This window comes from Chiloscyllium punctatum, chromosome 1 (genome assembly GCF_047496795.1).
Source record: "Chiloscyllium punctatum isolate Juve2018m chromosome 1, sChiPun1.3, whole genome shotgun sequence".
NCBI lineage: Eukaryota > Metazoa > Chordata > Chondrichthyes > Orectolobiformes > Hemiscylliidae > Chiloscyllium > Chiloscyllium punctatum.
The window spans coordinates 69,566,034-69,592,091 of NC_092739.1; the positions used below are offsets into that span (position 1 = coordinate 69,566,034).

Consider the following 26,058-nt stretch of genomic DNA (forward strand, 5'->3'; position numbering starts at 1 on the left):
AGGAGCACAACTGGGATGCCTCAGGTCAGAAAGGCCAAGCTTCCAGCAGGACGACAAATACACCAGGAACTGAAGGAAACAAAACCCAGAGGGACACGGAGGCCTGGGGGATCATTAGGGAAGGTGTTTGTTTAACTAATTAGGGAACTGGTGGGGACGGGGGAGTGCGGCGAGTGGCTTGTTAGACATGATACCGCTGGGGGAAGGCAAGGTTCAGATTGCAGGAACCTTGCAACATCACAACACTGACTAGGTGACCCTGTGAAGTTCAAGAACAGAACAAACAGCACATGCCAAAGGGAACAGCAGTCAACTGGAAAGCAACAAAGCGCCTGACATTGAAAAAATGATTCAGTATTAAATATGGGAAAGTTTAGGGATGGGGGCAGAGGTCAAGAAAAGTCAACAAGAGAGCAGGTTTAATGAATGAAGGAATTTAATATCAAAAATACATAAATCTTCAAGTGAGGGCAGCGACACAATGAACACAAAAAAGGGCGAGTGTCCGAGTCAACACTGATTTGATAATAGCGGGGAAAGGGATTGCTCCATCTTGTTAACATGCGATGTAAAAAGTTAACAAGGGATAAAAAGCTCTGAGTAGTCTGAAGGATGACAGCACACAAATGCATGCCCATGAATTGTGCTTTATATAAAACAAACATCAAAAGGCAATTCGAAAACAATACACAATTTATAACCTGCTGTAACAAGAGAAATTAACGAGAAATCTGAAACAGACAAAATGAAAATCGCTAATGACTTTTCAACCTGCCAAAACCCGGTGGGAGTGAAGGTTTCTTAACAATTTGACGCGTGCCATCGGGCGCACCTGATCGAGCCAAGGCAATATCGAGGTTTAGTTGAAAATAAGATAAAACAGTTGCAGTGTCATTAAAATATATCTGTATTATTTGGGAGGTGGGAGCTGTGGCTGCAATAGTTTGCCTAAGAAGTTTGTGTCCCTCCTGTTTAGGAGTGGTGGGTTCTGTTCGGTGAACGTATCCAATTAAGCGAGTTGTAAGGACAACGCACAATGTGTGTGTACACCTGCTGATGCTCGCTGTGGGGCCATGAACGGCCATCGCCTCTCTATTTGAAAACAAACACAAGTTCCCGCTTCTATGACTTGATACACTGCCTCGGACACAGCACACAATATTCCTATTTCCCAGTATAATTCCAGGGTGCAATATCTGTTAAATACAGAAAGTTACAGATTAGATCATTTGGATGGTATGTTCCACAGTGTGCTGAGGTCAGTGGCAGTCAGTCCATCCATTAGGAGACAGTAATTGCCTCAGGTCGGACAGAATGTCGTGCACTTCAGGAGGCGCCATCAATCTCCATCCAGTTATCCCATTGTGCACGGCTCGCTAATCCGGCTCATCAATTCAACATTTTACTTATATTTTAGCCATAACGTCAATAGCTGAGCAAGGATTTATCTATACAACGCTATTTTTTCTTTTTTTTTCGTCCAAGCATAAAATCACTACAATCCTGACTCTCGTTTCTTCTGGTACATTGTATTATCTTTGTCAGTTTCATTTACTCTGAATTGATTTTGCCATTTGTAACCCTTTTCATTTGACTTTTCACAGTTTTCACAGGGCTTTCCACCTCTTCAATTTATCTTTACCTTCAGTGTAATTTCCTTTCTCTTTTAAATGTTTTCCAATATTTTAATCACATAACTTTTTAAACTTACAGTCTCCACACATGCACATCTCAACCACCTTGTTTCCTTTACCCTCTCGGCCTTCACATTACCACCCCTTTCTGTCTCCTTCGGTCTCTTCCTTCATATTTCTTCATAAAAACGTGATTATTAGAGAAACCCTTCCTTTTCTGACAATTTAATAGTACAAACTAATCATCTGCATGACATACTCCATTCATCTACCCAGGAACCGAAAACAAAGAACGGCTTTTCCTTATGCATATCCAATTCCCTGTCTATTTTAGGACGAATTTTAGGTCAACAACAATATACAATGCCACCCTTATGTGCCTAACTGATCATGTTTATGGACCAATATTTCTTATGTATTAATGAGAGTTTATGCTGGTCTGGAACATGATGTAACCTGCGACCAAACAAGAGAGTGAACTGTTCGCTGTTCCAACAATTTGTCAAATGCACTTATATAATGTATGGTTTCTTTACAACAAATGTAGTTTTACAGTAAAGTCCGTCGTCTGTTACATACTCAAACTGTTTATGGTTGAATGATGGACTGTTAGTCAAACAGCTCAATTTAGCAGCGGTTTCAAGCAGTTCTTGAAGCATTTTTCCGAAGGGAATCGCCAGCATAGAATTATTCCAACGGGACTTCACCTCAAGGAACTCTCCAATAACGTCAATTCTGGCAACAGTCGATTACGGGATAATTTTTAATATATATGCAATAAATGTTCACTTTGTTACAATGAATGACAGAAAATAATATCGGCAAATCTTAATATACATCTATTACTGACAAATGATCTACACGCATGGTATATTTAACTTTGATTAATTTATTTGCAGATTATTTTTGATAAAGCAATAAGTATTACGATGAGCCTGACATTTGCTCTTCACTGGGGGGACATAAGCGAATATCTCTCATTAAAGTGAGATGATGAAGCTGTTTAAGCGTTATTAATAATTAATTGCTTGCAATTAATTTTCCACATTGCTTTGCAAAAAAGAAAAATAATCAATTTTTTTTTATAGAGATTGACCAAACCCCAATGAAACCCAGGGAAATTGACAAGGAACGTCTTTATTCACTACACACGCGGTTCTAAGTTTCTCCACCGTCTAAAACAAACGATGAATATATTTATTTAAAATACTGATATTTTTTAAAGCACTTCAACAGAGAAAAAAATATGTAGACATAAGATCAGCGATTAGGATAAATTGATTCAAAGCGATAAAATAAACAAGGGCTAGGCACAGATTAAAAAGTAACAGCATTGTCTCCAGAGCAGGATTGGAGTGGGGAACCGAACACCTGCATTCCTTAGAAATCTGACTTCCGACCTTGAGATTGGAATCGAACTATTGAGAAATGATACTGGATTAGTGGTACTGGAAGAGCACAGCAGTTCAGGCAGCATCCAACGAGCAGCGAAATCGACGTTTCGGGCAAAAGCCCTTCATCAGAGAAATGATGTCCCTTGAGATATTCATGAAGCACAAATAAACACGGCAACTTACTTTCTGTCACACGTGGTTGGGAAGTTGTCGTGTGCTTCCATAGTTTAGCAATGACAATGCATGAAGGTGAGAATTTATAACAAGTTTTCGGAATCCTCATTTGGTAAAGGACCAGGATCCGACCTTCAGAGAACCTCCCTAATATGATCTGAATGCCCTAATTGTTAGATTGTTTTAAAATGTCTAAATTAAGTGTTAATCCGGTCTTGCAAAATAGTTGCAGATCAGTTCAAGGAGAGGCTCGGTTCACAGAGAAGAAAAACAATGGAATTCCCTGCGGAATTATTGACAGGTAAAAGTACAAGGTGCTGAATGCACCGTTTAAGTGTGCGCATTTCACTGATGCCTTTTATGTGGATGTTGAGAGGTTGCAAGTTACTGCCACCTATCCACGCCCCAGAAAACATTGTGCTCTCTCACTGCCTTTCTCACGAGAAAACCGGTCCGCTCCAATAGAGAACACAATTCATATCTTTCTGGCAAAACTTTGTTTCCACCGTGTTTGTCCACCCACACTGTGGAATTATGGTGCCATTAAGTTCGTATTTCCTGATTTAGTGAAGTCTTCGCGCTTACTCTTTATTTTCTCGGTGGCATTCTACATTGTCGGTCATTGCATGAATTCTTCCCCCCTCCCCGAGACACCTTTACACCTGACTGATCGAGTAAAACACTAACGCCAAATGCCTAGAACACGAACGTACCACAACAGCAACCGAACACCGTGAATTCGCACTGATGAGATGCGACCTGCGAATGCACTGTTCAAAATGGTCCAACAGAGCACAGTTCCCCTTTGTAACAGGAATCTAACGTCTGACATGGGATTGAATGACTTAAATCCAACAGGGTTTACCTGCCAAATGCACAACATCGGGAAAGTGAAAGAGATACCTGCATGAAGCACTCTGGTTACCTTCAGCACTTAACCTCTATTGTTCCCCTTGTTAGTTTATGTTTTATCAACATATAATGGCAATTTTATTTCAAAGAGCGGTTCTGGATAAAGTTCTATCCTGTTTTGTCAGGATTTGGTGTGGATAAACAGTCCAGTATATATACATTTTAATTACAAACATGCAGTATGTTCAATGATTTCTATTAAGTAACGTGATACAGAATGGTCAATCTGAACCCAAAACGGAAGGTAGAGGGAACGTGTTAAATCTTCACACTGTGAAGCTCCTCCCTGCCCCAGGACTAACCCGACGGAATCCTGTCACATTATCGAACACATGCAGAGACTGGACAAAACCACTTCGCCTGAAAGAGGCAAATTTCTCTCCTCTTCGACCGTTCACATGGCGTTCTCTTTATCCTCTCTTTATTAAACAGTCCAGAGTAAAAGCATTGTGCAACTGCAACCAGGGTTAAAGACTAATAAAGATAATGATGTCCATTGTTTGTGCTGTTTGTTGGTTCGATGTATATCTGAGGTAGCAAATACCGAAAATCATAAGGAAAGTCAATGGCAAATTAAAATAAATCCGGGAAGAGAAAGATGTCTATTGTTGGGTAACAACTTAAAATATTTTAGCGCTTAACAGGGGAACTCTAACGTTGCTGCGGCGCAGTTCAAAACAAGGCAAAAACAAACACTAAACGCTTTGGATTTTATAACGAAATCGTTCAGTTAAATGTTCTTTGATGCGTTTTCTGATTGTAGATAAGAAGGAGGAAGGATATCAATCTGATGAGATCTCGTTAAAGCGCATAATTCGATTAACATTAAGAAGACGTGTTTGTATTAAACTTTGTCTATCTTGACATTTCCAATGGGGTTGCTGCTCTTTTTTTTACTGCCACTGTATTCAGCTACAAAGGAAATGTATTCATATGAATGTTTCCTTTCCCCCTTTTTTCTCCTCTTTCTATTTTCTGGTTTGTATTCTCTGGTCCTCTTTCTTCGCCCTGTTTGCTTTGGTGAACTTTTCTTTACGGCTGAGAAAAGAATCGGAGCCTTTTATTTTTCGATTTCATCTGGATTCCCATTTTTTTGTAGCTTTGATTCTTCCATTTACTGGCTTTGACTTCTCTTGTCAGTCGTGTCGGGCTGCATTCTTTTGTCTCCTCCCACATATTCTATAGGAAATTCTTCAGAAAACGCTTGGTACCCGGTGATGAATCAGCTTTAAAACGGAGCAAATGGCACGAATACTGAGGAAGTTGGTTTCCTTAGTAATTGCGCTTGTTTTGGTGAAAATGCATATATTCCCTTCATTGTTGGTGCATCATAACAGCGGGGGTTTTAAAATAAAGATTAGACAGGGGTGGTTATTAGCGAGACTATTCGATTTTATTCATTCTAAAGTATCCCCAGGTTAAATCATTTTAAAGAAAGAATGTTATTTGCACAAAACGGTACTTATTCTATATAATTATTCCCTAACGCACTATAGGCTATCCCTTACTATAGGCCTTCTTATAATTTCAAAAACACAAGTTGGCGGTTTACTAAGGAACAAAATAGTTTCCTTAAAAGTTGCAAAATAATGTGATTGTTTGAAAACTATATAACTGCAGTATTTAACCAATTTGCACAGCATTACACAGACTCAGTCAGCTCTCTTGCCACATACATTTACAACGGCACAAACGAAGCAATACGTTTTCGCTCCAAGTACTGTTGATTATTTAACTTTACCAAAGGATATTATATCCTTTGCTATGTTTTCTCGCATTTGACGTTTGACTTTATTGTTTTCAAGGTGATAAATAACATCAATCTGGCGCTACACTGGGATTTCAATTTTTTGGAGCAAGAAAATAAATTGATTCTGATTTTGTAAGATTATAGGAATCCACATACTGTAATTTTAATCAAAATATGTGGAGGAAATCTTCTGCAGAGTTCGTTTCGACATTGCTATTGTAGCTATGCAATAACTCATATAGAGGGACTGGATCACGTTAGATAATAAAAAGTAATGCATTCAGAATTAATCCCCTCCCCCATCTCACTTTAAGAGCATCGAGCACAAAATGTACATTCCACTCTTTCAAACGATACATTCCACACTCGCGAGGTAAAAGCATTCATTTGCTCGTACACAACCGTACAATGTGAGGAAATTAATCTTTTTGACTTCGAAAAAGCTGAATATTATTGTTAATCCTTTCCTTTAAAACAGTAAGTTCAAAAAAGCTGGAAAATTTCCAAGAGAGATACATTACAAGTGGGAACGTTTTAAAAATGTATATGTACAAAACGTCAAAGCAAATCTCCTTCACGGAGGGCTGTGTCTTCACATAGATAATTAACACGTCCAATAACAATCTTGATTAACTGTTTCTCAATTCACATGAACAAACGCTAAGAGGCTACAAGTCTTCTAAAAATAAAAAAAAAAGAAACCTCATAGCGACCTCTTTCCTAATTTAGCTTTTTGGATTTCCAAATACATGCTCAATAATCTGTCCAGAACCATCATAAATAAAACAACCCGGAAAGGCAAAAAGAATATCAAAAACATTTAACTATTTTTTTGGCGAAGCGAGTGAACAGTATACATACATTTTCATGTGCTTTCATTGTTTTACAGAAACACTACAAACTCATTTTTATTTTTTAACAATTATAAATGTTGCATACTTCAGATCAAACACGCAAAGCAGATAATACCTATCCTATGTTAACGATCCACATCGAGACAAACATTAAGGCCACAATCGCGGTTTAAACTACAATTGTTTGAAAGACTACGCTACTCTGAATCTAAATTAAGGTTGATGTTCAAGACTAAGAAAAAAATCAAATAAGGTAAGCACTAATACTTACACAGTGAACCGGCAAACGTTCACATTCGAAATTATTGCATTTTCTCCTTACAGAATATGTAACATATTTCTGTTACAATCCACACATAAACTAATGTGGTTTTTTTGCATCATACCGCACCATTTTATACATGATGAGCCATCAGTAATAGGATTATTAAACAAAAAACAGTCTCAGGCGCTGGCGTTAACCTTTTAAAATGGCTAATTAAGTTTTGAACTGAAAAATTAGATTCTACATTGCTTACCATTTTTGTTGATGGTTAAGCTATTTCCAGTCACATTGCATATTAACAGAACAAAAACATTCCAGCTGTTCTAACGTAACATGCAACTTTACACTTTAACATACACTCAGTTTTTGCTATATTTGTTTCTTTAGAAATAAGTTGTGATTATTAACCAACTCTATGAGCTAATATTATACACAGATAAACTAATTAGAATCCGCTACTGCCTTTCAATTACTTGAAAGGCAGGGATTCATAGCGCCCCCTATGGACACAGCCTCCTTACTGCCTCTCGAGCAATTGGATTATTTCGATCCCTGAAATCAGTCGGAAACAGGTTGACCTGGTCATTGTTTCAATCACAGCCTCTCCACGATCGCATCGGAGAATATGTTTATTCTGTATAAATTATTGAACAAATGCTTTCCTTTACAGTTTGACATTTACAGCTTGTGGCACCCAGAAACGCAGGAGGAACTTAATCTTGCTGAAATATCAAGAGATGTAGTTATTTTGGGTCAGCTACTGCGTTTCATATCGTATCAATCTATTATTTCCTGCAGTTAAAATAAGGCTGATTTTTAAAAAAAATCTGAATTATGCTTATGGCGAGCAGTCAGCTTCCAGATTGTGGCTGAATATTATGTCCTTATTTCTAATTAACACTTAAATAAGATGCTTTTATAATCAAGCAGCTCCAGATGTAAAGGAAACCTAACTAACATAGGAAAATAAAGAGCTTATTGTTTGTTCCACTTACATTTTTGAATATAGATTTCTAATTCTGAGGTGCCTTCCAAACGTGAAAGTAGCTATGTCATATAGAAGGGGAATGTGGAAGAATTTCTTCCCTCAGAGGTTGGTGAATCTTTGGAATTCTTTATCTGAGTCAGCTGCGGAAACTCAAAACATTGATCTGGCTCAAGGTAGACAGGCATAGATTCCTGAACTGTAATGACAGTGAGGCTGTGGAGATTGTAGGGAACGATGGCTCAGGGAGATGAGCCAGAATCTAACTGAATGGCAAAGCAGGCTTGATGGGCTGAATGGCCTATTCTTATCCTATTTCCATGTTCGTATGTGGAAGGAAACCTTTAACTTTAATTTCTACCTGTAACAAACTGGCACCTAGTTCAGTTTCTAATGACCCTTTACTACACTGCTATACATGGGATAGAATTCCAAACATATATTTTGGGCGCAGGAAAAATGAAACGCCTGCAAACAACTAGCTACTACATGTTCAAGGGAAGCAAAGCGTTAGAACATAGAACATAGAACAATACAGCACAGAACAGGCCCCTTCGGCCCTCGATGTTGCGCCAATCTATGAACTAATCTAACAGGGTAAAAGTGAGGACTGCCATCGCGTCGCCACCCGCCAGAAACACCGTGAAACAAGCGTTTGCCTAAACGTTCGCACTAATCCCACTGGAAAACTAACTCGTGAGACGGAAGCGATACGGCGGATTTCATTCTTGCTTTTCCAAACTCTTGTTTGCTGCGAGACCAATTCGCAGCATTATCGCTAAGATTCACTGGGCTTTGCGTGTTTGTAATAGTTCCACTAAATATACCGCAGCTAAAGTCATTTAAGCGAAATCACCCTTCTCTATTGCGTGAACAAGGTAAATGTGAAACGCAAGTCATTCATTGCTCATGAAATCGCCCTGGATTCTGGAATCAACTATTTTAAACGTTAGAGACTCATCATGGTTTGAATGGTCATGTAATCTTCTGTTATAAATGAACATACATTCTGCATCTTGTGGAGAGGAAGGGAATTTAATTTGCAACAAGCATCATTCGCCCTAACTCTTGTCTATGTCAATCTATGGGGCTGGCCGCTACTATTCCAGGGTACTCGACAAATCCATCACGTTACGTCCCACATGCAGATATAGGTTACGCTCCAGTTGTTTGCTGTAACATTCAACTTTCTTTTACTATTTTGACGTGAACTTTAGGCTTCCCAGCGCTTGCCGCTTCCCAAGGTGAAGCCGTTGCAGGTCAGTCCGAACCCAGTGATGTACGTCAGCAGACTGGGTGGCTCTGCACTGAACAAAGGAATTGTAGATATTTTCCTATGACACACCTCTGGAGCAGGTAGGGATTTCAACCGGGTCTCTTGGCTCAGTGCCCCAAGAGCCCAAACGAGGAATTGTCAGGCCGTGGCTATTCTATTTTTTTCATCATGAGCAGATTTTATTTCCAAATTCAATGACAATTGTTTTGTCCTGTACATGGTGAAGCTGCAATATAAAAGTGATTCCAAAATCCCACTCAGCTCAGGGTGAAGACCGTGGCTATTAAAAGGACTCCACCTGTTCGGATTGGGTACCCGAAATGGTACGACCCGCCTCACGTTAAGACACATTCGGAAAAATATACTCGCCGGTCCCCATCAACTTCTGGTAATTTTATGCTTATTGTTTGCTTACTATTATCTCAACATGTTTCCTCATAGAGTGAAATACCTGCAAAGTCTATACGCGTAGTATTTCTTTCGCCAATCTCAGTCTGCAGAAGATACATTAAGGTATCGTTCGGATCTATCACGTGGGACTTCATTGACTTGCGACAAGTAGCTATTAAATAATGGCTGCCTGCACATTAAACAGAAATATCAATCTGAAACAATTGAAATAACCTCTGATTAAATGTACAATTAATTTCTGTCTCATTTATTTCCCCCCTGTCTTCTCTTAATTAGGATGTGGGATCAGTCCATTCTGATGTGTAATCGACGCTGCTCCAGCTCTTTTGAGTCACTCTGTCATGAGACATATTGGAATATGGTGGATAGATATCTCGCTGCTTGGTTTCCATTTTTTTCCCGAGGCAATCCAAACTTCAAATTCATAACGCATGACCACAAAGGTCAGATTACGTTTGGATCCAAAGTTTGAGTTTTTTAGTTCAAAATATTTGCAGTAGGGCAAATAGTTTAAAAAAAACTTCTGCAGGTAGTGACTTTCTAGAGAGGTAGATTAATATGTGAAATTGTTATTATTGAGCTAATGAATCTCCAAAATCATGCACTCTCTGAACTCCCCAGGCTGGTGGCTATCCCCACCGCCAAAATCAATATACTGACACGTTTATACACATTTTAAATATAGCTTCAGAAAACTTAATGATTATTGCATCCATATTGTAAGACAAACTATTGTAACAATTTCAGGCGTGCTAATGTGCGCCATTTAATTTCCTAAGAGACAATATTCGCTTTTTCTTCCAGAAAAAGAACACCACTGAACCTGCAATGAAGATCAGTAACTATAGGAACGTATATTACCATGTAACAAAATTAGCAGTGATTTCAATTTTTGCCCAAGTACAAAAATATTTTAAAACATTAAAGCATATCCTTGTAGTATTACAATTATTTGATTTTTTTTATTTTGCATCAATTTATATTAAAACTTGCATTTTTCCCTCTAGTATTTGGTTTGAAATCTTCCAATTGCTTTTATACTCATTCCAACCATGCTTTGCTTTCACGGATCTAGTTCATGCCATCCACCCTGCCAACTGAGCAAACCGGCCACACTAGCTTAATTGTTGGCATTTACTAGCAAAACACCTTTCCAGTGCATTAGTGTATGGCAGCAATCCCCCATGAAGTCAACACAGAGGGCTACGCTCGACACTACATAAAAACATCTAAAGAAGAAGAAAGACTGGCCATACCTGGGCCTGGAATGGAGTAGGGATGAGTTCTGAATGACAGGACACAAGCTAAAAAGTTCAATAGAGCTGAAATGTTATTAGGAAAGAAAGCAGTGTGAACACAGTGCATTTGGGAGGATTGGAGACACAGTGGAAGGAACAATTCTTACATGAGAACCAAGAATAAAATTAGTAGAACTATTGAATAAACAGAGTGGAAGATTAGTTTCTTCAATCCCAGAAATCGCAATTCCAAAAGCAAAATTTTATTCTTATTTTTCTTTTGTTTTTGCCTGAGGCAAGCCAACGAGCCCAAAAGCCCGACTTTATATTTTGCAGTAAGTAATCAACCACAACTTCTGTAATTGAAGACAAACACTCTCTTACCTTTATTTGTAACTTAATATCTTAGTTCTCTAGCAAGACAATATTGTAGAAACCTGTATGAGAAAATGGAACTTGACAAGCTGACCACTAAAATTCACAACGACACTGAGTCCTGTATTTCCTGATTTTAACTAACTTGGTATAATGTTGATCAGTATTCAGAAATTACTGTTCTAGAGTGTGATTGCAATAATTATGTTGTTAACTGGGCAAACAAAGCTGATTTTTAGACAACCTCAATAATTTTTCTATTGCTAAATTAACTGCCAAAGAGGCACTATATGCATTATCCTGTATTAATCTATGATAATTAATGGTAATACACTTGTCCAATCAGTTGTCATAATGATCAAAACATTTTTACCTTACTTCTTAAGACATAATGTCCTAGAAGTCTTGGTGATTCCAACTTCAATACCGCCAACTACAGAATTTCTTTTGGAAACAAGATATATCGATAAATATTACGGTGTGACTTTTGACAAAATCTTAGCAAGTGAATAAAAAATGCTTTGGATGGAAGATGCTGTAAATCTGAAGTCATTGAAACCCTCATGACGTCTAATCTATTTCAGACATTCCAAACTATCCTTCAGCTGTCCCTCTTGTGATGATACTATAGCTTCAAAAGGTATATTTTGTCCCCTTTTTTTAATGAAGCAAGCTTGAGACAGAGGTACTGAGCCAATAAGGTAAACAGCTTGTGAGGTTTTTTTTTAAAGAGTTGGAAGAACAGAAGCAGCATGAACTGGGGTCAAGCTCCCACAGATTCAGATTTTAGTTTAACTTTCAGTAGCTGCTGGGGTTTGGAAGCTGGTATACGTTTCTCTCTGCTATACACCTCCCCCGGTACTGCACATGTTGAGTTCTCTTTCTTTCTCTCTCAGAGTCTTCTCTTGATATTCTTTCCTCCTGGACTGGAGAATTGAATATGAGACAATCTATTTTACTGGATTTGCCTTTGCCAAGAGTGTGTTTATGGAATGTTACTATATTGAAACAGTTGCTGTTTAGTAATTTAAAATTCTATTACCTTGTTAAGCTTTCCAATAGAGTTAACCTATTCCAATTCATAGTTCTTTTGTTTATATTTTAACTATAGTGTAAGAATAAAGTATGTTTTGCTTCAAGCCTGGTAGTTTGACTAATTGAATTGCACTTGGAACACAACTCCTTACACTTAACCTTTAAAAATAAGAAAAGTTGGGGTCTAGGATATCTTCTTAATATATTTTTGAGGTGGTTTGGTCTGGTCCATGACAAATAAACTGAATATGGATAGCTTGGGAATGAAACAATTCAAATCCATTGCATACCATCCAGAATTACAGGGAGCATTAGAATGTTGACATCAAACTTTAAAGACCATGTTGAGGGCTTATAGTTAAGACTATCCAGAAGACGGGGATAAAGGAATTCCATTTGCACTTGCAATTAGAGATGCACCTAATGAATCAACGAAATTCGCATGTTTGAGAAAGTGAGGACTGCAGATGCTGGAGATCAGAGTCAAAGAGTGGGGTGATGGAAAAGCACAGCCAGTCAGGCAGCATCCAAAGAGCAGGAGAGCAATTCCTGATGAAGGGCTTATGCTCAAAACATCAATTCTCATGCTCCTCGGATGCTGCCTGACTGGCTGTGCTTTTCCAGCACCACACTATTCGACTCTAAATTCACATAATGTAGATATAGGAAATGTTCCAATTAGGCAACATCCTTCATGAGTCAACCCTTTAAAATTGGCACAAGTTCAAAAACAGATTGAAAGCATCTTCAAAGACAATACAATCGAAGTGAGCTGTAGTGAATAGAGGTCATCCATAGCAATGGTACCAAAATCAGATTGTACCCAACAATTATATGTGGTCTATCACAAAGTAAATGCAGTTACAAAATCTGATTCATATCCTATTTCATGTTTGGAAGACTATATTGAAAAGATGGGTTACGCAACTTATATTTCTAATTTAGACTTACTCAGGGATATTGGCAGATACCTTTATTTGAAAAAGCAAATAAAATGTCAGCTTTTGTGACACCAAATGGATTGCACCAGTTTAAAATATTCCATTTGGTATGAAGAATGCACCAGCTACATTTCAAAGACTAACCAATAAAGTCATTTCAAAATGACCCAATCGTGTGGTGTACGTAGACAACTTCAGAAGGTGGGTTTGGTGCTAAACATGGGTAAGCAGGAGTTTGCAAAAGCCCAAGTCACATTCCTGGGCCATGTTATTGGACGTGTGAAAACAAAGGTTATTGGAGAATTTCCTATACCATTAACAAAGAGGCAAGCACCACGATTCCTGGGACTGAGTGGTTTTTACTGAAAATTTATATCAAAGTTTAGCAATATGGTTGCTCCACTGACTGACCTGTTAAAGATATGCAGAAACCTTCAATGGACAGAAGAGTGTCAGAAGGCATTTGACAACTTGAAAGCTGCAATGACCACTGCTGCTCTCTACCTTTGCACTTGTTAAAACCTACTAAAGTTTTGCAGTTGACCTGAAAGATTAATCCTGTTTCTCTCTCCACAAATGACCAGTTCAGATTTTACAGCAATTTCTGTTTTGATTTCATGTTAACAAATAATTCAATTTTATACACTAATGCTAACATTGTGGATTAGAAAGTACTCCTAATTATGTGTATTTAGAATCATAGACTCATACAGCACAGAAACTGACCCTTCAGCTCGACTCGTCCATGCCAAACAGATTTCCTAAACTGAAAAGTACCAATGGCCTAAATTTGGCACATCCCCCTCTAAATTCTTCTTATCCATACACCTGTCCTAAAGCCTTTTAAATGTTTTATTATACTCACCTCTACCACTCCGTCTGGCAGCTCATTCCATACATGCACCACCCTCTGCGTGAAAAAGATACCCCTCAGATCCCTTTTAAATCTTTTCTCTATGCCTTCTAGTTTTGGACCCAGGAAAAGACCTTGAGAATTCACCCTATCTATCCCCCTCGTGATTTCATAAACCTCTACATGGCCATTCCTCAGCCTCCTATGCTCTATGGAAAAAGGTCCCAACTATCTAGCCTCTCCTTATAACTTAAACCCTCCAGTGTCAGTAACATTCTTGTAAATCTTTTTTGAACCCTTTCCAGTTTAACAATATCCTTCCGACAGCAAATTGACAGCATTCCAGTACCCCAAATGTTGTACTCAAACATGGCATTACCAGTGTCTTGTATTTGATATTTGAGACAAATCTGAAATGCATTGAAATAAAGTTGGCCCATTATTGTTTAATTACTTTATTAAGTCTCAGACCAAAGCATTTCCAGCTCCTGGAAAATTGTGTTGTCTCAACTAGCACTGATAAATTAGTTGTTAATCATTTTTCGCACTGATATTTGTGGAAACTTGGAGTGTGCATATTGGCTGCCATGTCTACCGAAATTAAAACAGTGATGATACTTCAAAAATACTTTGTTGAGAGGAAAGTTAGAATGTTCTGAATACTTGTAAGCCACAAAATAAATATAAGTACCTTCTTTCTAAATATTGTTTGCTTTCAATTGCGTGTTCAAGCAAGGTAAAGGGTGGTGGGGTCTGCTTTCTAATCAAACCTCTTGGTGATCAGTTGTAACAACCCTGGTGAGTTACTGCTCCCCTGACCTGGAATATCCTACGGTAAAGTGCCGACTACTAATACCTGACTCAGGAGTTCACTTCTGCTAGTCTAACAGCAATATACATCCCACCCAATGCTGAAGTGAAGAGTGCAATTGATGAAATATGCACCACTGCAACTGGCTTTGAGATGGAACACCCTAAGGCCTTGTTCATTGTACCCAGTGACTTCAATCAGGCCAACCTTAATTGTGTGCTACCAAGATACCATCAACACATCTCCTGTCCCTTGACCATTGCTATATAACCATCAAAGACACCTACTGCTTCATTCCTCACCACCCTTCCTTCCACCCCCCCCCCCCCCCCCACCCATATCTTGGAAAATCAGATCATAATGCTGTTCTCCTTCACTGGTTGCCAAGCAGAAAGTGAAGCTTGAGGATCCTGTGCATAAAGTCGTACAATACTGGTCTGAGATAATGGATGAACTCCTACGTAAGTGCTTGGAGTCAGTGGACTGATCCATATTCAAGAATTCAGTAGCCAATATAAATAAGTATGTCACCACCATCACAGATATCATCAACAAGTGTGTAGAGGACTGCACGCCAAACAAGTTAAATCAAGTGTTCCCCAACCAGAAACCATGGATGAACCACTCGCTATAGTTCCAGGTCTGAGGCATTCAAGTAGGATGACCCTGACCTATACAGGAAATCTATGTACAACCTCTATAAAACCATTAGGGATGCTAAGAGACAATATCAGACTAAGCTAGAATCCCAGATTAACACAGAACACACTTGGCAAGGCTTACATGATATAACGGGCTACAAAATAATGTCAAGAAAAATTGTTGGCAACAATGCATCCCTCTCCGATGACCTCAATGCATTCTGTGCTCATTTTGAACAGAAGGTCAGTGAAATGATGTCATGTCCCCTGATGGCCTCGGGTGCACTTATACCCACTGTCACTGCTGCAGACGTCAAGATTGGCTTTCTTGACAGTGAAAGCAATTGGATGGAAAGCAATTGGATGGAATCCCCAGCCGTGCACTCAGATCCACACAGACCAGCTGGTGGGAGTATTTGCAGATATCTTTATCCTCTCCTTCTGATGTTGGGAGGCTCTCACCTGCTTCAAGAACACCACTATCATCCCCATGCCAAAGAAAATCAGGCAGTATGCCTTAATGAAAACCTCACAGAGGTTCTGACATCCATTATTATGAAGTGCTTTGAGAGGTTAGTAATGGGACACATGAACTCCAGCCTCCCAGGTTGCCTTGATCCGCTACAATTTGTCGCAACAGATCCACAGCAGATGCCATCTCCTGGCCCTACACTTATCCTTGGAACATCTGGATAACAAGGATACTTACATCAGATTCCTATTTATTGACTTTAGTTCCACCTTCAAATCATATTCCAGCCAAACTTAAATCCAAGCTCCAAGGCCTAGAATTCTGCTCCCACTCCCCCGTCACTGGCTCCTTCACTTACTGACCTGTAGAGCGCAAACAATAAGGATAAGCTTCACAATAATCCTCACGAGTGCCATGCAAGGCTACGTACTGAGCGCCTTACTTTAGTCCTTGTACACTCACAACTGTGCAGTCAAATTCTGTCCTAACTCCATTTACAAGTTTATTGATGACACCACCGTAGTGGGTCGGATCTTAAACAATGATGAGACAGAGTACAGGAAAGAGATGGAAAGCTTAGTGGCATGCTGTAAAGACAATAATCTCCCCATCAATATTGGCAAAATGAAGAAGTTGGTCATCGACTTTAGGAAACAGAGTGAAGGACATGCTCTTTTAGGTATCAATGATAATGAGGTGGAGATGGTTGAGAGCTTCAAGTTCCTGGGAGTAAATATCACCAATGATCTGTCCTGGTCCACCCACATTGACAGTATGGTCAAGAAAGCATAATAATGCCTCTACTTCCTCAGAAAGCGAAGGAAATTCAGCATGTCCGTAATGACTCTTACTAATTTTCATCAATGCCTTACAGGAAACATCCTATCTGGATGCGTCACAATGTGGTAATGGCAACTGCTCTCCTCTCCCCAAGACTGAAGAAATTACAGACAGCTGTGAACGCAGCCCAGTCCATCATGCAAACCAGCCTTCCATCTGTTGACTCTGTCTATACTTCCTGCTGACTCAGGAATACAGCTAACATAATCAAAAACCCCTCCCACCCTAGTTCTCTCTTTCACCTTCTTCCATTGGGCAGAAGATATAAAAATTTGAAAACAAGTAACAACAGATTAAAGCTTCTTCCCTGTTGTTATCAGACTTTTGAATGGAACTCTCACATATTAAACTTGATCTTTCTCTGTAGCTGTAACACGATAGTCTGCATTCTGTTCTATTACCCTGATGTACTTATGTCAGGTAAGATTTGCCTGTACAGTATGAAAACAATCCTGTATCTTGGTACTTGTGATGATAGTAATACATTAAACCAATTATAATTCTGATTCTGGGACAAACAAATCTCATACCATTGCAGCAAAGATAATATTTGTAGAGTCGTACAGAACAGAAACAGATCCTTCAGTCCTACTCATCGACACTGAACACACATGATGAAGGTCCCTTTCTGACTGTACAGTTTTTGGGATAGACCATCTGCACTGAACCAGACAATGTTTACAGGGAGTGTGAAGTGTGCTTATAATTAACAAAATTAAACAGAAGGCCACAGATTGGAGACTGTCAGTTTGATCCAACCACAAGCAGAACATTCAGCTCCCTATCCCTGTTCTTTTGAAATAACCTATTTTGTGTCGCCGACTCTCTTTAAATTAAGATTGTCATCTTTCATAGAGTTATCGATTCCCATTGTGTGGGGACAGGCCATTTGGCCCAACAGGTCCACACTGACCCTCCAAAGAGTATCCCACCCAGACCCATTCCCCTACCCTATTACTTTACATTTCCCCTGACTAATGCACCTAAGCTACACATTCCTGAACACTATGAGCAATTTAGCATGGCCAATTCACTTAAACTGCACATCATTGGACTGTGGGAGGAAACCAGAGCACTTGGAGGAAACCCACGCAGACACGGAGAGCATGTGCAAACTCCACACAGACAGTCACCCGAGGCTGGAATTGAACCCGGTTCCTTGGCTCTGTGAGGCAACAGTGCTTTTCGTGATGCTTACTTATAATACAGTAAGACAGACCTTTTAAATAAGGTCAAAGAAACAATGGATTGGATCAGCATTTAATGTGTTCAATAAGCATTTTAACACTGATATTAATGTTTAATGCTTTCATTAAACAGTGGCCAGAGTAATATCAAATAAACATATGACAAGTTTGAATAAAAGCAAATACTGTAGTTGGTGAATAAAAAACAGAAACTGCTGGGAACGTTGAATGGGTCTGGCAGCATCTCTGGACAGAGAACCAAAGTTAATATTTTGAGTCTGTCACGATTTTGTTCAGAACTGAAGAGAGGAAAGAAAGTGCTAATCATAGTAGTGGAGAGTACAACGTATTCATAGTAGGTTTTAATAGCAGAAAATACGCAAACTCTATCAAGAGTAGACCATGGAATCAAGGAAGGCAGATGGAGGGTTGGGGTTAGCAGGAGATTGGTGAGGAAACTGGCTCTGATCACTGTTTGGGCTCCTTACTTAGCAGGGTCACATGTGCCATTGGTAAAATCTCTTGCGGCCTGGAAAAGGTTATTAGGCTTCACTGGATTCCTGCTGCACCAGATAGTTTGACTTTGAACCTGCGAGTAATAGAGTCACAGAAACAGACCCTTCAGCCTAACTCATCCATGCTGACGATATTTAGACATCCTAAATTAATCTAACTCCATTTGCCTGCATTTGGCCCAAATCCCCCGAAGCTCTTGTGGACTGACTGTGTGGAGTTTGCACGTTCTCCCCGTGTCTGCGTGGGTTTCCTCCGGGTGCTCCAGTTTCCTCCCACAGTCCAAAGATGTGCAGGCCAGGTGAATTGGCCATGCTAAATTGCCCATAGTGTTAGGTAAGGGGTAAATGTAGATGTAGGGGTATGGGTGGGTTACGCTTCGGCGGGGCGGTGTGGACTTGTTGGGCCGAAGGGCCTGTTTCCACACTGTAAGTAATCTAATCTAATCTAATCTAATCTCTTCCTATTCATATACCCATCCAGATGCCTTTTAAATGCTGTATTTGTACCTGCCTCCTCCACCACCCTCTCTGGCAGCTTATTCTATACACTTACCAACCTCTGGATGAAAAAGTTACTGCTTAGGCCCTTTTTAAATCTCACCCTCTCAGCTTAAATCTGTGCCCTCTTGTCAGCTTTAGTATAAGTGCTTGGAGATAGGAAGGTGTCAGCAGATGACACATCTCTTTCCAAATGCTCATATTTACTTCCTTCCAAAGCTAATTCCACAAATCTGGAAAATATTCAACTCACTAGCCCAGATCTTTAAGAATCTGCATCAATTAAAACTGTAGTTGGAAGATGTGTGTCAGACCTTGTGGACATCCTGGCACAAACACATGTACTAAAATTGCTTGGGAATTTTAAACTTTTGATGGACTAATTCCTCCACTTGTGATCCTCTGCAACGTCTCTGAGCCTGAATTCTGTACCTGACACTTAGCCCAGATCCATGGGACTTACCTGAAAAATACCTGGAGCATGTTGCATTGGTTAATACCTGGTGTATCTCAGTGATTTGACAGCATAACTGAACTTAGCATCATGAGAGACCCCCTCCAAAAACCTGATTCTCTCTCCAATCTGACCCAATTTAACTTTGTCCCACCATATTCTCTTAATCTGTCTACCCCTCAAACATGACCCTACTCTATATTGCACCAGCACTTTCCCAACACAACTGCTCAATCACTGACTCACTCACACACTCGTTCCCCTCCAGTCCATTCACTCACACAAACCTTCAGCCATTCACTATCTGACTCAGAGACTTCAGACTTCGAAAAGCCCACCAGAATACAGCATCATAATATAAAAAGGGAGCGTGCCCTCTTTTCACCATCTTCTCCTGGACCTGTCAACCTTCCATGAGATTAGATCCACTCATCTATCACTCCTGCAGCCAGAATCAAAGTTCTGGTAGAAAGATTTCAAAAGTTCGAGTGCAGAATTATTCACAGCTACAGGCAATGTGTACAGCATTGACATTGATCACAAGACCTGGACCATTGTTGCCAGCAAATATATGCAACTCATTCGTATGTGGCTCATTTATGGCATTGTCACTTAATAAATCATTAGTCAGTTGGTCAACTTTAATTGGGATTGGGGGCAAAGTACTAGATCGGATAGAGAATTGGTTGGCTAATAGGAAACAAAGGGTAGTGATTAACGGCTCCATTTCGAAATGGCAGGCAGTGACCAGTGGGGTACCGCAGGGATCCGTGCTGGGACCGCAGCTTTTTACAATATATGTAAATGATATAGAAGATGGTATCAGCAATAACATTAGCAAATTTGCTGATGACACAAAGCTAGGTGGTAGGGTGAAATGTGATGAGGATGTTAGGGGATTACAGGGTGACCTGGACAAGTTAGGTGAGTGGGCAGATGCATGGCAGATGCAGTTTAATGTGGATAAATGTCTGGTTATCCACTTTGGTGGCAAGAACAGGAAGGCAGATTACTACCTCAATGGTATCAAATTAGGTAAAGGGGCTGTTCAGAGAGATCTAGGTGTTCTTGTCCACCAGTCAATGAAGGCAAGCACGCAGGTACAGCAGGTCGTGAAGAAGGCTAATAGCATGCTGGCCTTCATAACAAGAGGGATTGAGTATAGAAGCAAAGAGGTGCTTCTGCAGCTGTACAGGGCCCTGGTGAGACCACACCTGGAGTACTGTGTGCAGTTCTGGTCTCCAAATTTGAGGAAAGACATTCTGGCTATTGAGGGAGTGCAGCGTAGGTTCACGAGGTCAATTCCTGGAATGGCAGGATTGCCTTACACGGAAAGACTGAAGCGACTGGGCTTGTATACCCTTGAGTTTAGAAGACTGAGAGGGGATCTGATTGAAACGTATAGGCTTATGAAAGGACTGGACACTCTGGCAGGAGGGAACATATTTCCGTTGATGGGGGAGTGCCGAACCAGAGGACACAACTTAAAAATACAGGGTAGACCATTTAGGACAGAGATGAGGAGAAACTACTTCACCCAGAGAGTGGTGGCTGTGTGGAATGCTCTGCCCCAGAGGGCAGTGGAGGCCCAGTCTCTGGATTCTTTTAAGAAAGAATTGGATAGAGCTCTTAAAGATAGTGGAGTCAAGGGGTATGGAGATAAGGCTGGAACAGGATACTAATGAGGAATGATCAGCCATGATCATATTGAATGGCGGTGCAGGCTCGAAGGGCAGAATGGCCTACTCCTGCATCTATTGTCTATTGAATCTATTCGTGCTTAATTAGGGAAAGTCTGGTTATGTTGTACCAGATCCAGATAATTCAATGAATCTTTTGGAAAAAAATATCATCACTCTAATGTGATATAAAATTTATTTCACAGCATATTAATAACGATCAGAATCACTGCTCCCTTCTTCAATATGAATTTGATGTATTAAGATGATTCAAAGAACACTAACAACATTGGACTTGACTAACATTTATTTATATTCAATTGTCAAAATATTAATAACATAATTAAATCTGCAATGTTCTATAGAAGTGTTGGTTCCAAATATTCATGTTACTCCAAGATTAGACTAGATTTCCTACAGAGTGGAAACAGGCCCTTCAGCCCATCAAGTCCACACCAATCCTCCAAAGAGTGACCCCTCCAGACTCTTTCCCTACATTTACCCCTGACTAATGCACCTAACATTATGGGCAATTTAATGTGGCGAATTCACCTGGCCAGCACATCTTTGGACTGTGGGTGGAAACTGGAGCACACAGAGGAAACCCACACAGACACGGAGAGAATGTGCAAACTCCGCACAGACAGTTGCCCGAGGCTGGAATTGAACCTGGGTTGCTGGCACTGGGAGGCAGCAGTGCTAACAACTAAGCCACCATGTCATCCTAATTTGTAACTGAAGTCGAGATAATTTTATGAATGTTACTTCATTCCTTTAACAGAGATCTTCAACTTAGGCTGTTTGAAGATGTACAAGAAGGAGCAAAATGAGATAGCCTTGTCATATAAGGTTAAGGATAATCCAAAGAGATTCTACATTTTCAGCAAGAAAGCAATTAGACAGAGAGTGGGACTTCTTAAAGACCAAAGAGGTCACCTTTGTGTTGAACCTCAGGAGGTGGGAGAGATGAAGAGGTATTAAATGAATATTTTGCACCAATTTTTGCTGTGGAGAATAAAATGGAGGCTAGAAAACTCAGGGAATAAATATGACTTGGAGGTGCCGATGTTGGACTAGGGTAGACAAAGTTAAAAATCACACAATACCAGGTCAAAGTCCAACAGATTTATTTGGAAGCACTAGCTCCTTCATCAGTTGGTTGTGGAGGTTAAGATCATGCTCAAAGAATTTATAGCTAAAGGAGTCCAGTGTTATGGAAATGTGAAACTGTAAGCAATCTTACATTAAAGCTTTCATCTTTTATAATGGGATATGCTTGTTTCTGTTCTTTGATGTATAAATCCCAGAACTTCTTTAAAATTACATTGATGTTTTTACATTGGTCTTTTAAATATTGATGTGTTGAAAAGAGTTCGCATTACAGAAGAGTAAGTGCAGGAGGCCTTAGAAAATATAAAGATGGATAAATCTCCAGGAACTGATCGAGTTTATCTTGGGACGTTGTGGAAGTTAGGGAGGAAATAGTAGGGCACTTTGTAAAAATATTTGTATCACCTATAACTATGGGTGAGGTGTCAGATGACTGGAGAGTGGCTAATGTTATGCCTTTGTTTAAGGAGGGATGTAAGGAGAAGTCTGGGAACTATAGACCTCTGTGTTTGATTTCAATGGTGGGTAAGTTGTTGGAGGTGATTCTGAAAGAGAGGATTTATAGGCAATTGGAGAGGCAAGGAAGGATTAGGGATAGTCAACATGGTTTTCTATGGTGAAATTGTGTCTTAAAAACTTGATTTGGGTTTTTCAAGGAAGTAACCAAGATGATTGATGAGGCAGACCAGTAGACATTGTTTACTTGGACTTTCATAAAGTCTTTGACGAGGTGCTGATTAGTAAACTTAGATCTCATGAGATTGAGGGTGAGCTTGCCAATTGCATACAAAGGAGACAGAGTGGTGGTGGAGAGTTGTTTTTGATCTGGAGACCTGTTACCAGTGGTGTTCCACAGGTATGAGTGCTCAGACCACTTTTGTTTCCCATTTACATGAGTGATTTAGATGAGAATATAGAAGGCCTGGTTAGTAAGTTTACACATGTCACCAAAATTGGTGGCACAGTAAACAGTGAAGGAGGTTAAAAATCACACAACACCAGGTTACAGTCCAACAGGTTTAATTGGAAGCACACTAGCTTTCGGAGCGTGGCTCCTTCATCAGGTGGTAGTGGAGGGCACAAATCTAAGGCACAGAATTTATAGCAAAACTTTACAGTGTGATGTAACTGAAATTATACATTGAATAATACCTTGATTGTCTGTTGAGTCCTTCATCTGTTCGAATACCATGATAGTTTCACTTCTTTCATGTGTAAATCACAAAACCTTTTTTTCAAACGTTGCATTCTCAGTTTAGCTGTAACAATGGGTGTTAGCTAGACAATATGTCGAAGGTGTTAAGCCCCTGTGTTTTCTGTCTATGCCATGATGTTTAGATTGATTCTAATCTAAAAAGTGAGATAACAGAGTTTTACATGAATTCATGCAGTTTTTGAGTTCAAAGTTTTACATGAATTCATGCAGTTTTTGAGCAAAAAACAATGTAGCTCTGCAAGTACAAATTCACCCCACAAAATATATGTGTGCATGTGGGTCTTTGTCTGTGTGTGTGTGTGTGTCTGTCTGGGTTGGGGGTTGTGAGTGTGAGAGGGAGTGTATATGTGTGTGTAGTGAGTGTAGAGTGTCTTAAATCTGTGAGGGGCTGAATGTGTGAGTGTGGCAGTGTGTGTGCATGTCTGGGGTGGGGGTTTGTGAGTGTCTGTGAGAGAGAGAGTATATGTGTGTGCATGAGTGTAGAGTGGTCTAAGTCTCTGAGGATGCCTGTGTGAGTGTCTGTGTGCGTGTCTGTGCGTGTGTGTGTGTGTGTGTGTGTGTGTGTGTATAGGAGTGCCTGTGTGTGTGTATAGTGCAATGGTGGTCACCTATAGTGTGATATGAACCCAGGTCCTGGTTGAAGCCCTCCTTATGGGTACGGAACTTAGCTATTAGTCTCTGCTCAGCCACTTTTCGCTGCTGCCTGTCCCGAAGTCCACCTTGGAGGATGGTCACCCGAAGGTCCGAAGTTGAATGTCCTGGACCACAGAAGTGTTCCCCAATTGGGAGGGAACACTCCTGTCTGTTGATTGTTGTGTGGTGCCCATTCATCCATTGTTGTAGCCTTTGCTTGGTTTCCCCAATGTACCATGCCTCAGGGCATCCTTGCCTGCAACGCATAAGATAGACAACGTTGGCTGAGTCACATGAGTACCTGCCACATACAAGGTGGGAGGTGTCCCCACGTGTCATGGTGGTATCCCCACACCTCCAGTGCTTGCCTTTAAACAACTGCCAAACCTCAAACAAATAATTGTTTGTAGCAAGCTGCCCGGCTCTCAGGACAACTCCATACAACCCTGTCATGGTAGGTGCTGCAAGATGTGTCAGAGTGTGGACATGGATACCACCATGACACGTGGGGACACCTCCCACCTTATATGTGGCAGGTACTCATGTGACTCAGCCAACGTTGTCTATCTTATGCGTTGCAGGCAAGGATGCCCTGAGGCATGGTACATTGGGGAAACCGAGCAAAGGCTACGATAATAGATGAATGGGCACCGCACAACAATCAACATACAGGAGGGTTCCCTCCCAGTTGGGGAACACTTCAGTGGTCCAGGACCTTCGATCTCAGACCTTCGGGTAACCATCCTCCAAGGTGGACTTCGGGACAGGCAGCAGAGAAAAGTGGCCGAGCAGAGGCTGATAGCTCAGTTCGGTACCCATAGGGAGGGCCTCAACTGGGACCTTGGGTTCATGTCACATTACAGGTGATCACCATTGCACTACACACACACACACACACACACACACACACACACACACACAGTCCTACATACACACACTCACAGACACTCCTATATACACACATACACACGGATACATATACGCAGACACGCACACAGGCACTCACACACACTCTTACAGACACACACACTCCGACACTCACACAGGCATCCTTTCAGAGACTCAGACCACTCTATACGCATGCACACACATATACACTCTCCCACAGACACTCACAAACCCCCACCCCAGACACGCGCACACACACTCCCACACTCACACATGCACCCCCTCACAGGCTTAAGACACTCTACACTCACTACACACACATATACACTCCCTCTCACACTCACAACCTCCAACCCAGACAGACACACACACACAGACAAAGACCCACATGCACACATATATTTTGTGGGGTGAATTTGTACTTGCAGAGTTACATTGTACTTTGCTCAAAAACTGTATGAATTCATGTAAAACTCTGTTATCTCACTTTTTAGATTAGAATCAATCTAAATATCGTGGCATAGACAGAGAACACAGGGGGCTAACACCTTCAACATATTGTCTAGCTAACACCCATTGTTACAGCTAAGCTGAGAATGCAACTTTTTATATTAAAAAGATTTTGTGATTTGCATATGAAAGAAGTAAAACTATCATGGTATTCAAACAGATGAAAGACAACAGACAATCAAGGTATTTTTCAAAGTATAATTTAAGTTACATCACACTGTAAATTTTTGCTATAAATTCTGTGCCTTACAATTGTGTCCTGCACAATCACCTGATGAAGGAGCGGCACTCCAAAAGCTAAGGTGCTTCCAAGTAAACCTGTTGGACTATAACCTGGCGTTGTGTGATTTTTAACTTTTTAACTTTCCAACACCAGCATCTCCAAATCGTGAAGAAGGTTGTTTAAGATTATAAACAGATCTTGACCAATTGGGTCAAAGGGCTAAGGAATGGCAGACAGAAATACTTTAGATAAATGTGAGATATTGCATTTTGGTAAAATAAACA

The 26,058-nt window shown here is 40.3% G+C and overlaps 1 long non-coding RNA gene across 1 annotated transcript in view; it reads right to left on the reverse strand.

Moving 5' to 3' along the window:
* Positions 1-26,058, reverse strand: part of LOC140476103 (uncharacterized) — a 61,468-nt gene that overhangs the window by 23,159 nt on the left and 12,251 nt on the right. The window contains exon 2 of the long non-coding RNA XR_011960409.1: positions 6,990-9,824. This is a non-coding gene — a long non-coding RNA (uncharacterized lncRNA). The remainder of the gene's footprint in view (positions 1-6,989; positions 9,825-26,058) is intronic.